Here is a 14,989-nt window from a genome sequence, read left to right on the forward strand (position 1 = left end):
AATGGTCTGTGATAAGTTCCGTGACTCTCCTGGCATCAGGGTGGGCAGGCGTCCTTAGAACATCCTGTATGTGATCCCCTCCATGCTTCTTCCTAAGGCCAGGCGTCTAGTTCTGCTGAACCTGGGGTTGCCTTTCCACTCTGGACCAGACCCTACTTTTAAATCTTCTTCTTTGCCTTGAAATGGGTATTTCAGGACACCAAGTATCAGAGTCCTTGATTTTCTGTTACATGCAATGCCAAGTGATACCCACATGTTACCTACACTGCTTCCAGCTCCCTGTCAAGGAGCAGGATCTTCTGTTGTCCCACTGGCCCTAAGCCGCTGAAGGTAGAATTGCTCCTTTGGTGATCAGGGGTCAGAGGACCCTGGGGTTTGCCTGTAGCCTCCTGCTGAGCTCCTGGAGGGAGACCATTGTGTTGCACTCTACCAGGGACCATTCTGACTAAGGAAGGTGGTGGACTCTCCCCTTTTATTTATAATGTTGGGGCTATAATTCCGGGTCTAATCATAACAGTTCCTTAGTTGAGGCTGAGGGGGCAGTTTTTCTCTCTTCTTTTGTAATGTCTTAAAAAGCGAGCAAACAATTTCTAGAGAAAAAAGGACTTTTTAAGAAAGAGACTTTATTTGTTCTGCTTCTTTAACGTAGAGATGTAGTTCTTGGAAGCAACATATATACACACCTTAGCATACTTTGCTTAAATCTAAGTCTGTCGCAGTGAGCTTTTGCTGTGTAACAAACGACTCAAAATGAGTGCCTTAAAACAACTGTTTTCTTTAGCTCACAGTTCTTTGGGTCATTGGGGCAGCTGTGGCCTCATTCACATGTTTGGTGATTGGCAGGCTGAGAACCACTGAGCCGTGGTTTTCTCCCCCTGGCTTCTCATCTTCCAGCGGGCCAGCTTGGGTTCATTTACACAGTACCTCAAGCTTTTAAGAGCGGCAAGAAGATAAACCACAGGGAGCAAGTGCTTTTCTGGTCTCTGCTTGCCTCCCATCTGTCAGTGTCTCTTGGCTAAATTAAGGCCAAGTCCAGATTCAAGGTGATGGAAAAATAGAACCCCCCCCCCCCGCTTTATTGAGATATAATTGATATATGACATTGTGTAAGTTTAAGATGTATGACAATGTGATGACTTGACTTACGTATATATTGAGGAGTGATGGCCACTATAAGGTTAGTTAACACATCCATCACCTCACATAGTTACCCTTTTTTTTTTATAGTGAGAACTTTTAAGATCCACTCTCTTAGCAACTTTCAAGAATACAGTACAGTATTGTTAACTGTACTCACCGTGATGTACGTTAGATCTCCAGAAGGGACCCCATGTCTTGTGGGGAAGAGCTGCAAAGTCCCATTGCAAAGGAGTGTGGATACTGGGGTAGAAAAATTGGGGGCCATATTTGCAATGCACCACACTCTGTTCATGCTGTCTCTCTCTATTGTAGTGGAAGTGGTCTCTGACCCCATGTGAGGGTTTTCCTGGTGTTTTCCCTGTGTTAACAGTCACATTTTCTACCTCATAGGCCTTTTCTATTCTGAGAAAACACGTTTTCATGAGCAGAAATCAAAATGCTTTGAGAAGAAACTTTTCTTTCACTTAATCTAGGCAAAATCTCACATTAATATTTTGGGAATTTTTAAAGAAGGAAGGGCCTCGCTTAAAAAATATATTTACAGATTAAAAAAATGAAAATGTAAGTAATACATGTTCAACTCGTAAAACCTAGAAAATAGACAAGCACAAAGGAAAAAAACATTTACCCGGAAACTTACTAGTGAATGTCCATCTGGTTGTTTTCTGAGAGAGAGAGACGGAGGGAGAGAGCGTGAGAGAAAGTGTGTGTGTGTGTGTATGTGTGTGTGTGGTGTTGTGAGAGGTGGTATAGAACGGAGGTTGAGCATGGATTTTGGAGTCAGATGACCTGGTGAGAATTCCAGCTCTTCTCCTCACTAGCTGGATTGGGCAAATTACAGAATCTCTTTGTCCTTCAGTTCCTGCGTTTATAAATAATAATATCTACTCGCAGTTGTTGAAATGTGGATGAAATGAGTGTATGTAAAGAGCTTAGAGCAGTGCCCGGCTCAAGGTAAGTGCTGTCTAAGTGTCAGTGTTTCTTTGCACGTGTGTCCACGTGTTGTTCTTGCTCCCCAGTTGTCCAGCCTCAAGGCATAACCTCTCCCTTTGAAACCCCAATATTGAGTTTGTGCACTCGTTCTGCTGAACACTGGAACTGTGTACATTTACCAGGTTCTCCCCGCCAAGTCATCTCTGGGGCTTGCAAGGAATCATTACAAGTCCCCGAATCTATCTGCTTGTTGCTTGTCACCTTTGTCTGGCCTCCAGGATCGCAGGGCTCCTGGTTGTGCTCGTGCTTCCCCAGGGACCGCTGTGGGCTGTGCTATTGGCCACCCGCTGTGGTTCCTGGACCATTGTCTTCTGAGAAATGAGGCTGGATTATATCCCCTCCCAACCACGAACACGATGCACCCTCTAAATTTCCTGAATCCCAGTTAAAACAAGGCCTAGTGTTTAATAAAAGTGTATAGAGGACTTTGAGATATCAAAAACGCAGAGTATCTCCCTGTCACTCGTTAGCCCATTGCTATTTGGCTTCTGTCTCCTCGGCCTCAAGAACATACCAAAAGTTGAGAGAAAAGTATAGTATGTCCTATGTAAAGTAGAGTGAATCCCGTGTCCCGCCACCCAGCCTCAACAATTATTTGCATTTTGTCAATCACATTTCATTTATCTTAGCCCTTTTCTAGAGTACTATAAAACATCCTAGACATCATGTCATCTTACCCATAAATGCTTCAGTGCATCTCTGATTGAGAGAAGGACTTAAAAATTTTTTTTTTGCATATCACCATGGCTTTATTTCATCTAACAAAATGTCCCCATATCATCTAATACACAGTCCATATTCATGTTTCCATGCTTATCTTAAAAATGTCTATTTACAGTCATTGGTCAAACGAGGACCAGATAAGGTCACACGGGTAGGAGATGCCTTCTCTTTTCCCTTCTCCTCCTGTTCCAGTTTCTTCCCCTCTTCCCCTTTCCTTCCTCCCCTTCTCTTTTGAAATACAGCTTCTACCACTTATTTAAAAGTCTTCATACAGGAAAAAGTGAAGAGACCATCTACAGCCAAAAGCCAGATGTCTTAAATCATGAGTTTCTGGGTTACCTTTAATTCCAGGGGATAACTCAAGATTCCCTGACACCTCCATCCTTTCCAGAAACGGCTTTGGGATCCACAGAGGAGGGAAGTCTTTGTATTCCTAAGAATATTGATAGTATACATTGAAAAATTGACTTACGCAGACTTTGTGACAATGGAGGAATAATGACAAACAAGGTATACATTTGAAGGGAGACACAAACACTTCTTTTGAAAGATGAGGAAAGTCAGAGTAAAGAAGATTAAGTATGCATCTGAAAGGAAATTCATTATTCCCATGGTTTATAAATTCTAGAAGAAGAGATATAAAACTCTTTTGATGATGGCCAGGCTGATTTTTCTCATCACTCTTGCCTCAGCGTATGGTCCAATCTGCACATGGATAGCTATATATTTGTTAGGCTATAATTACACTGTAAGGGACACAAGGGAGGTTACGATAGTTTAACTGCTCTCCCTACACTGACTCTGACCACCTTCTCTGCCTTCTCTACGCTGTAACCAGAGCAATCTTTTTAAGGTAAATAATCTAATCACCCCTCATTAGTGGTTTCCCCTTGCACTCAGAATAAAACCAACATTTTTTAGCTTGGCTTATAGGGCCCTGGGTGATTCACTGCCTGCCTGTCTCTCCAGGTTTATTTTGGACCGTTTTTCGTTTCTTTCTTTTGCTTCAGGCACAATGTTCTTCTCTCAGTTTCTACAGAATGTCACCCTCCTTCCTGCTACAAGCCTTTGCCCAGGCTGTGTTTTCTGATTGGAATATCCTCCCCACTTCCCACCTTCCGTGTAAGTTGGGGGCCTTCCTTGTTAGAGAACCATGTTCTTTTCCTAAAGAGCACTTATTCAAGTTTGTGATTATTAATTGGTTAATGTGATTATTTGGTTGCATCTGTGTTCCCCACTCAGGTTGTGCATTATACAACATATGGGAACAGTGGCCCTTCCCTGCTAGATCACAGACTTCCAGAAACTCAGGACAATGTCTGTGTTTGCTACCACTTTATACCCAGCACATAGAACTCGATATATGTTCATTGATTGAATAAATGAATGGCTATCAGAGAAGGCTCTTATCTGAATAAGATAAAGCTCATTTCCCCAGCTTGAAAAATTAAACTCCTAAAGTTCCTCTGACTCATTTAGATATATATAATCCGTTCTTGTTATTTGCTGGTAGTTATGTTCTATGAAGTTGCCTCAAACACTGAATTAGCAAGTACTGTGTCATTGCTCCTAGGGGCAACACAGGGTTAGGTTCCTGTGAGCGTCTGGTCACAATGTCTTTGTCAACTGATCAATATAACCTTGTTTTATGTGCATTTCTATTTAAAGACACCTTATCTAATATCATTGTTGATTATTGATGCTGAACCCGTGGCCAGCAGCACTATCACTCGTGTGTGAAGGAAGCCTCCTTAACACATTTACTTTTCCGTCAGGCACTTCCCAGCCTCCCTGTGCAGAGGAACACTAGACAGACTTTAGCACTATGCTTGGGGCCCTGTGAAAGCACCACAAAAAGCACAACAATGTGGAAAACGTGGCACTAAATAAACCGCGGAAAGGACATTTGTTTACAGGATGAGATCTGAAACAAGAAGGCAGAACATCGCCTTGTTCAACCTCAGCTGGGAACGCGAGCATTGGGCAACTCAGAATTCTCCCTGCTTTTCAAATGTCAGTGAATGAAGCCAAGAGTTCCTGAGTATTGATTTTGGGAGATACAAACAAGTTTTAGCAAATAGACACATTTAGGGGCTAGCCCTGTGGTAGAGTGGTTAAGTTCACACGCTCTGCTTTGGCGGCCCAGGGTTTCGCTGGTTTGAATTCCAAAAGGTGGTTCCCAGACCAGTGTTAAATGGGTGCTGAGCTATGAGGATTCTGTGGGAAGTCAGTTTGGGAAATGCTGATGTCAAGAAATCCTGTGTCTCTGGTATTTGAAAAAAGCCAGTGCTTCCGATTCTTATAGTTAGGCTATGATGGGAACAGACTCACTTGTGCCAAAATAGAGGCCAGAACCAGCATCCCTTTTGCAGTTGTATATTTTGTGTTTTGTTATCTTGCTTTTCCAAGCTCTCATAGCCCATTTTACTGCATCTCATTAGATGGGGCACAATTTCATCTTTTTGACAAACACTGACAAACATGATTAAGCAGAATTAAGCTTGCCTGTTTTTCTAGATATTGCACAGATTTTACAAGAAGCTTTCACCTGAAAAGATGCCATGGAAAAGTTTAGTAAATTCCTTGGTTCAGTCAGTGCCTCCAGTCAGTTCATGAAATTTTGCATTCCTGCAGGCCCTGTTCTGGGCTTCCTCATGCCCTCTCTCTCTAGGCATTTACTAGGAGCTTAATTTGACAAGAGGCCATGGGCTGTTCTCAATTCAAATAATTTCAAAATCTCTTATCAGATGCCTCTTTTGGAAACATCAACAATTTCTGAACTGTCAATGCTACAATATAAACAACGCTGGTACATTGTTAATCATGGAAATAATTTCTAGTCCCAGTAAAACTGACCCCAGGGAAGTTTGTTGTGGTGACATGTTTTTCGCTTGGGATCACTTAAGACTCAACTACAGCTGTTGGCCGTCCACAGCCTGTCATTGGAATTGTCTCATTTTCTGAGACGTGAGCATTATAGGTTACATCTGGTATGGCAAAACATTATTTGATAATGGGCACAATGTCATTTCAACTACATACAACTTCTGACAATGAATATGTATAATTTTTGCCTTTCAGAATTTATCTTCTCTCCCTGTTCCCATATGTTTTTCTTTTAACCTTTGAATTGGAAAAAAGACCCAACCACTCTGGTTGAGAATATCCTCGTGGTATGGTTTTATGTGCTTTGTTTAATATTCTGTCATTATTAAAGAATCAAAACCTAACAGATAATATGAGTTGGTAATTGTACTGTTCTGATTTTGTTTTCTCTTCTATATCTATGTCCTAAATCCAGATACTCTGAAAAACAAATTGCAGATGCAAAAATTGAGAAGATAATAATGAGAACACTCCCTGTAAGGACCTGTAGGATATGACCAAAATTGCAGAGACAAATCCACGGCCTAATACTTTCATGATTAAATGAGAATGAAAGTAAATAATTCTAAGCAGAATTAAAAAGTAAACCATATACTCTGTAATGAGCTCTTATAAATCAATATGAAAAAATGCAAATATCCCAGGAGAAAAATGGTTGAAAGAAGGGCTGTCAAGAAGGCCCATGTGAGCAAATAATTCTTGCGTTTCCAGAAAGGGAAGTCTAGCTAAAAATTTTTCAGATGCTGCTGTTGGAGGAAATAATGGAGAGGACATGATGGCTGGTTGACCCTGGAGCTGGACCCAGGCAATCGGAGGCTCCTCCCTCCCTGTCCTTGGGATGCATGATCCGCCCACCATTCAAACACGAGGCGCTGCTTCAGGAACGCAGCCTTGAGAGAGTAAGGTGTTGTTGGGATCATCTGGACTGAATACATGACTGAACCCACTTAAGCCTCCATAAAAGCTCTTGAGATGCTGGCGGTCAGGTGCAGAGACCTATTTCTCTCGTGGCCGCCCAAGACAAGCCTCGTAAGTAAGTTTCCTCGCTTATTACATCTGCTACCTACCAATCTGGAGTGGTCCACCTCTTTCTTCAGTCTCTCCTTGCCCTCTGTGGATGGGGGCCAGTTTGAGAACCAACTGCTTTGGGACCTTTGGGTCTTTGCTTTGGGACCCTTGACCACCAGGATTGTGCAATTTGCACCAGTTCTCCTCCCTTTCTTCTGCTCTGTTAAAAGATATGAAAAGGCAGTTTATGAAAAGACACTTACAGATGCCAATAGATATAATGAATGTTCATACTTACTACATAATAAGTAAAATGCAAAATAAATATGATGCTGATCTGCCACTTTGTCCTACCAAATTGGCAAAAATATAAAAGGATAATATCCAGGTGGACAAGGGTGTAGGAAAATGAGCATTTTTATATTGTTTGTGGAGTGTCAGCTGATTCAGCTTCTCTGAAGGACATTTGGGCCCCAGGCATCATGAGTCTCTTTTGATCCATCAATTTCACTTCCAGGATTTTATCCTGAGGGAATTAGGGATATGTGTAAAGGTAGATAAACAAGGATTTTCTTGTAGCATTTATAAGACGGGAAAATAAGCTACTATGCAGTCATTAAACATCCTCATTGCTATCTTTATCAAAAATTTACTGGATCCAAGGCATTGTACTAAATTAACGTGATATCTCACCTACGAGGTCAGTATTTAAAAAAAATTATGAAAGAGGTTATATAATTTATCAAAGGTCACATGGTGAACAATAAGGAAAGCTTAAATGAAATCCCAGTCTTAACTAACTACTATAATTACTATAATACATGTCCTCTGTCACGGAACAAGTATATTTAATAACATAAGGAAATGGTTACAACATATTGCTATATGAAACAATATCAGGCTATATTCAATTTCCATAATAGATATAGGACTGTTCAGATTTTCCAGTCCTTTTGCTAAGTTATGTTTTTCTAGGAATTAGTCCATTTAATTTATCATTTCAAATTTATCAGCAAAGTTGTTAATAATATTCACTTATATTTTAATGTCTGGAGACACTGTAGTTGATGTCCTTTTTTATTCCCTTTTTTTGCTTTTTTCTTGGCTTTGCAAGGGGTTGTTAATTTTATTAGGTCTTTCAGGGAACCAACTTTTTGCCTTGTTGATTCTCTCATATGGCTATTTTTTAACTTAATTTCTGATCTGATCTTTATTTTTTCCTCTCTTCAGTTTCTTTGGGTTTAATTTGATGTTCTTTCTCTTTCTAACTTCTTAAGATGACAGCTGAGAGCATTGTTTTTTAGCCTTTCTCGTTTTTCTAATGTGCACATTTAAGGCCATAAATGTCCTTCTAAGTGTGGCTTTAGCCCTTCATCTGCAAAAATGGATATGTAGTTTACAAAAAATCATTGTCATTCACTTCAAATATTTCTCACTTTCATGATCTCCTTTAATCTATGAGCTATTTAGAAGGGTATTGGTTAATTTCCAAACATAAGGGTTTTTTAGTTATCTCTTTGTTATTAATTACACCGTGATTAGTCAGGACATAACCTGTATCACTTAAATCTTCTGAAATTTCTTGAAACTTGATTTTTGTCTCAGGTTTGGGACAATTTGGTAAATATTCTGTGGTATTTGAAAAGAATGTGTATTTGACACTAGTTGGGCCCACTGTTCTATATCTATCCATTGGGCCATTTGTTAATCTTGTTCAAATCTATATCCTTACTGATTTTATGTTTGCTTTTTCTATCAGTAATTGAGAAGGACATGTTGAAGTCTCTAACCATCATGTGGATTTTTCTTTTATTTCTGCCAGTTTTTTGTTTATATATTTTGGGGTAATGTTCTTAGGTTCATAATACAAATTTAGACATTGTATTTTCCCCTTAGACCTACTCTTTTATGAAATGTCCCTCTTTATGTCCACGGTGCTTTGTAAAGTCCGCTTTATCTTAGAGTAGTGAAGATACCTAGCTGTCTTTTGGTTGATGTTTGCATGGAATATATAATTTTACCATCCTTTTATTCTCAACCTCATTTATTTATGGTGTATCTTTTCTATGTGATTGAGTTGCTTATAAAATTTTATTCCTCCCCAAACCCACAGGGCCGTCTGCTGCGGAGTGCGCGAACTTAACCGCTCGGCCACGGGGCCAGCCCTGAGTTGCTTATTTTTAATCTGACAGTCTGACAACCTTTTTTAAAAATTATGTATCTGATCTATTCGCAGTCAATGTATTATTGATATATTTGGGTTTAAACCTATCATCTTGGTTCTTATTAGTACTTTTACTTAGAATTTATACTAGTTCTGGATAATGTGAAGATGGTAGAGTACTCTCTCCACCTCCTCCCACCCCCACCCCGCCTTGTGTGCTACTAATGTCAAGGATATTAACGGTATATCTTAAACTCCATATAACATTGCTACTATTATTTTGTAGTCAATATTCACTTAGATATACTGACCCACTTGATCATTTCCGTTGTTCTGCATTCCGTCCTGCATCTAGGTGCTTCTTTCTGGGATGATTTTCCTTTCTCTTGAAGAACTCCCTTCTGTATTTGCACAAGTGTATTTGTGCTGATCACAAATCGTCTCAGTTTTTGTATTAAATGTATTTTGCCTTAAACTTTGAAGGATTTTTTGCTGGAGATAGAATTCTGTGTTGAGAGATGTTTTCTTTCAGCACTTTGAAGCTATTCCGTTGTCTTCTTGCTTCTCTTCTTTCCTGTTGAGAAATTGGCTGATGGTCTCAGCGTCGTTCTTTTAAAGGCAAACTCTCTCTTTTCCTCTGCTGACTTTAAGATCTTCTCTCTGTCTTTGTTTTTCAGCAGTTTGACCGGGATGAACTTGGGTGTGGTTTTCTTTGTCTTTGCTCTTCTTGGAGTTTGTAGCACTTCCTGGTGTTTTTGTCATTTTTTGGGAAAAACTTTGCCAGTATTTCCTCAAATATTGCTTCTGCTTTCTTCTCTCTCTTATTCTTCGATACTTTGTCCACATCCCACAAGTCTTTAAAGTGCGTTTCTGCATTTTTCCATTTTGACTCTCCGTGTTCCAGCCTGTGTATTTTCTTCTGATGTTTTCTTCACTAATTGTCTCTTCAGTTGTATGTAACCTCCTGTTGTCAACCTACAAGGTTTTTATTTTTTGGTTCTAGACTTTCTGTTTAACTTATTTGCTGCTTTCCCGTTCTCTGCTGAAATTCTCCATCTTCTCATTTAATTGATTGAACATAATCTATTGACTATGTACCACTTGTGAGTTTGTTTCTATTGTGTTTTTTTCTTGCTTTGCAGATAATTCCTCTTTTTGTCTGTTGTTTGGTTTTGTTTTGTTTTTATTGAGTGCCAGGTATTTTTTTATGAAAAATTTTAGAGATAATTTGAGGCTCTGAGTGATCTTTTCTTCCTCCAGGGAAGATTTCCTTCAGATCTTGTAGACAGCGCATCTGGACAGATGAACTTACTCCCATCAGAAATCGGGACCAGATTCAAATCTGCGCTTAAGTTCTCGTGAGGGCTAGGCTGCTCGTAGTTCACCCTACTATCTTTTGGAGCTCACTGCAAGTGCAGGCTGTTCACCAGAGCCCCTCCTCCTTGGGGTGCCTTGAACTGAATTTTTATTCCCCTGGTCCTGTGAGAATAAAGAAAATTGTGCTCACTGCCTCAACCTCTCATTTGTCGTTTTCTTTTTTTTATAAGATTTTTTTTTTTTATTTTTCCTTTTTCTCCCCAAAGCCCCCCGGTACATAGTTGTATATTCTTAGTTGTGGGTCCTTCTAGCTGTGGCATGTGGGATGCCGCCTCAGCATGGCTTGATGAGTGGTGTCATGTCCGTGCCCAGGATTCAAACCGACGTTGAAATCCTGGGCAGCTGCAGCGGAGCGTGCGAACTTAACCACTCAGCCACGGGGTCAGCCCACATTTGTCGTTTTCATTTTCAGAATTGGCAATTTGCCTTGAGGTGAAATGTGCCTTTAATTCTGGAATTACTTCTCTTGGTTCCCCTCCTCTCTTAAATCTTGGTCCCACAATTTGTCACTGCCTTGGTAATTCTTTGAGGCCAATGTATATTTCAAACATATGTATTTTAAAACATTGTGCCCATCTTTTAGTTCTCAATAGGAGGGTTATTCTAAAGCTATGCATCATCCATTGCAGGAAGTGGAACTCCATTTTTTTTCTCTATTTATATAAATATGCAGAGACAAAAGAATCAAGGAATTTAGAATTTTTGTAGGATAATGGATGTTTTTGTTTTCCTTTTTACTCCCTTGTGATGTATATGTTTCCTGAAAAGAGCATGAATTGCTTAGATTTATTAAAATTAATGTATCTAAATAGAACATTAAAATTAGTATATATAATAAGATACTAGTAGCAGCAATTTATTTGTTATTGTTTAAAAACATTATTATAACAATAATAAAAGATATATAAACCAAACCATCACCCATAATCCCCTCATTTAAACTTACATTTTTTTATTTTCCAGTCTGGGCCTTTATTTCATATACAGATATAACAGTGGACACGTGAGTATTCATAACATTGAACTTTAATGATGTACTTTGAAAAAAAATAGGTGTCTCTATTTTTTCTAATACTACGTTTCTAATTCTGGTCCAACATCTTCCTATTTTTTGCCTAGACCTAAAAAAGATTGGCATATTTATAGATTTCTTGTTCTATCCGATAGATGTATAGTTAAAATACCGAATAAAATGGTTAAAAATGTTAACGTCACCAGAAGATGTATATATCTTTTTACAAATGTTTTCCTTTCAGATCAGAAGAGGCATAGGAGAATTTGCTTCTGAATATTACAGTTGACTTTGCCTGCCTTTTAAAGCTGTTTTGCAGCCAGGATAGATCATTTCCACTCTTCTTCATTTCAAATCCATTTGTCAAACTCCAGGTGCACTTCTTTTCCAAGAACAATGCCTGTGTGTCATTAACGGTAACGATATTGATCTTTAATAATATTAGACTCTGCTGACTTGAAGTCTTTTCACGATATCTCTGTTATCACATAAACTTTTGGAAAAGAGAAATTATTAGTCAGATTCTCATTAATATCATTACATTTATGGGTGTCTTAATGAAATTCATGGCAATGTAAGAAGCAGCTAAATTCTAAAAGAATTCCAAGATTTTTTGTAGTTATGTAATATTTACCGGGTGAAAATAGGAAATAAAAATGAGTTTATTCTCTGAAATAGAAAGTTTCAAACAGTGACCTGGAGGACAGTCTTCTCTGAAAATGATACTAACAATTCTTGGTGTTTTTAAAATGTCAGTCATATTATGAAAAAACCATAGAGATTAACCCAGGCCAGATATCCACTTCCTTAAAAATGTGGTGACTGCAGGTTAGGGCGTGAATCTTATTTTTATGAAGGGCTCCAGTTAAGAACTCATATAGAATGCCCACTCTGGAAACTTCCTTAGAGGTCGTAGAACAACCTTAGCTTCTCTCTTTCTAGATGAGACTCCGGAGGTTATTTCAGATATCAAGTTGGTGGACAATTTCATGAAAACTAGAACAGTAGTTGGCCTAGAGCATATGTTCTATAAACGTTAATTTCTTTTCCCTTTTTCCTAGAACACAGAAACCTAGTTTCCCATTCTTGAGATGAATGCATCGTGATTTGTCTGTTGCATTAATCATCCAATCTGTGATAAAGAGTGATCCCCAAATCTCAGTGGCAAATAATAACAAAGACTTATTTCGTCACCTCATTGCACATCCTCTGTGGTTGGGCTGGAGCTGTCCCCTATTGCTGCAGGTTGCCTGCAGCTGCAGCTGTGGGCGGGGCTCTGTTTCATATGGCTCTTTTCTGTGAGTCTTCATCTTGGAATCCAGGCTGATGGCGCATCCCACCTAGGATATGCTGTTCTTCAGGCAGAGATTAAAAAGCAAGAGCAGGCATCTTAAATAAGCTCCTACTTGGGGGGAGCACACTGTCATTTCTGCTCACATTTGTTGGCCAATCAAGTCCATGGCCAGGTTTGAAAAAGGGCAGGGAGATGTGCTCAGCCTGCAGGAATCATGGCAAACAATGAAGATGTGTAATTCTCTTGCAGGATAGGGAGCAAATTGTTGTCAACAGTAATACCACACAATTGACAAATATTTTAACGTGCTACCTTTATTTGGCCTACTATTCTTTTTTTCAATTCTAGCTCTGCTGAAATGGAAGACACTGGTTCTTGCTACATTTTATATGGCATAGCTGAGTTCTAATTTTTTTCCTGTTAGACTAACAATGCAGATCTCTTTTTGGTTACTCAGGAAGCATCTTTTCTTTTCTTTTCTTTGTTTTTTAGGAAGATTAGCCCTTAGCTAACATCTGCTGCCAATCCTCCTCTTTTTGCTGAGACAGACTGGCCCTGAGCTAGCATCCATGCCCATCTTCCTCTAGTTTATATGTGGGATGCCTGCCACAGCATGGCTTGATGAGCGGTGCCTTGTCCGCATCAGGGATCCGAACTGGCGAACCCTGGGCCACCGAAGCGGAACTTGCGCACTTAATCGCTGTGCCACCGGCCCAGCCCAGGGAGCATATTTTCAAAGCTGCAATAGAATTTGAGAACCAATTTATTTTTCTTGGAATCAAATTGTTGTTACTAAACTTGAGGATGTTTATTTTCTTTTGAAAAATGCTTAATGGAAGGGGGACATTATGTGCAGGAGACTGTTGTCTTTTATCCTCTGAAAGAAGACTTGCAAGGCCTTCAACTTAATCCTCAGAGAAAATGTCAACTTTAGGTGGCTAAGTATTGCTGGTGGTACCAATAGAAAGTTGAAAAGCCGTGGGACTAGAAAGTATGTTTCTGCAAAGTCTTTTAAAAATGTTTTAAAGCTCAATTTAACAATTGACAGGGTATTAATTATGCCTCCAGAGCCTTACTCAAAATTCATTTTTAGGAAGAGGAAGGTTCTGTGTAAATTGGGGGTAGGGTAGGGGAAAGGAATGGGGAAGAGAAGAGAGCTAGTCATTTAGAGTCTACTGCATTTTTCTTATACTTCAAAAATGCATTTAAACTTGAGAGCAATCCTTTAATGGATGGATGGGTGAAGACAGAGGTGACAGTGAGAGAAGGGGAGAAGGGTCATCTTTTCCACAGCAGAGAAGTGGGTGACGTCTTCAGATTCTTAACATTAAAATCTGGCTTTCTATCATGTATCTATATCTGAGTGGTGAGTATATTCACTTGTAAAAAAAAGAAAAAAAGGAAAGAGTGGAACTTCAAGAGACATAAAAGGGACTATAGAGAGAAATCTTCTTGCCAAGTGTGCCCCCAGCCACCCAGTTCCCTTCCACAGAGGCAATCTGTGTCATCTGTTTCTAGTGTGGCATTATAGCAGTATTTTAGTCATTTAAAAGTAAATACATTTAACTACATATTTATCCCTTTTTTATACAAAATGTATCAGTTCTACACTCAGCTTTCACTTAATATGTCTTGGAGACAATTTCATGTAAATATACAATCAGTCCCCTCCCCACGCCTTCACCTCTTCTTTTTTTTAAGGCAGTTTGGGTCTTACATTGTAAAAATATACCATAAGCTACCAAGTGGTAGTGCGTTTCTTCTTTCTGGAAGCATATGTTGAGTCTTCTGTATCCCCAGAATTGTGCCGCCCAGAGGACAATTAGTAGGGGCCCTCAGGGGACTTATCAGCTTGTAACTTACATTTATTTGTTACTGTGGCTGACTAACTCCTGTTTGTTTCCCCAGTGATAAACAGCAACACCCTCATGAATGCTCCTTTTTCTCACTTTGGGAGGTCACACACAAGGGAACAGCAAAGCCAGGGAAACTGAGTCCTCTACCGCAGCACAAAGGGAGAGGTTCCCTGAGGACCAGTCCAGTTGATGGTAGCTCTAAAATGGAAAGGAAAGCAGGCAAAGCCCAACGTGGGGGTGAAATGGGCTCATAGAGGCGAACAGGGCAGATGCAGGCAGAGTGGTGACAGGACAGGCTGCTAAAGGCAGAGGTCTGTGTGGTTTGCTAGACACTCACCTTTTCAGTCCTCAACCTTCAGAAGAGCCATACTTGCTAGAGAGAATTTGCTGTGATTTTTGAATGTAAATGCAAACGTGCATCAGTTCAGAGTGCTATTAAAAGGAGAATCACACCAAATTAGAGGATATGAAAATGAAAAGTCATTTGAGTGAATTACCTATTAAATGTCAACCACGATCTAATAATACGTTTTCTT

General features: G+C 39.5%; 1 long non-coding RNA gene across 1 annotated transcript; it reads left to right on the forward strand.

Annotated features, from left to right (window-relative positions):
* The first annotated feature begins 11,251 nt into the window (after positions 1-11,251).
* LOC139079601 (uncharacterized) lies at positions 11,252-11,813 on the forward strand. The gene is made up of 2 exons (XR_011533345.1): positions 11,252-11,294; positions 11,548-11,813. It is a non-coding gene; the product is annotated as an uncharacterized lncRNA (long non-coding RNA).
* Positions 11,814-14,989: the final 3,176 nt, after the last annotated feature.

This window comes from Equus przewalskii, chromosome 26 (genome assembly GCF_037783145.1).
Source record: "Equus przewalskii isolate Varuska chromosome 26, EquPr2, whole genome shotgun sequence".
Taxonomy (NCBI): Eukaryota; Metazoa; Chordata; class Mammalia; order Perissodactyla; family Equidae; genus Equus; species Equus przewalskii.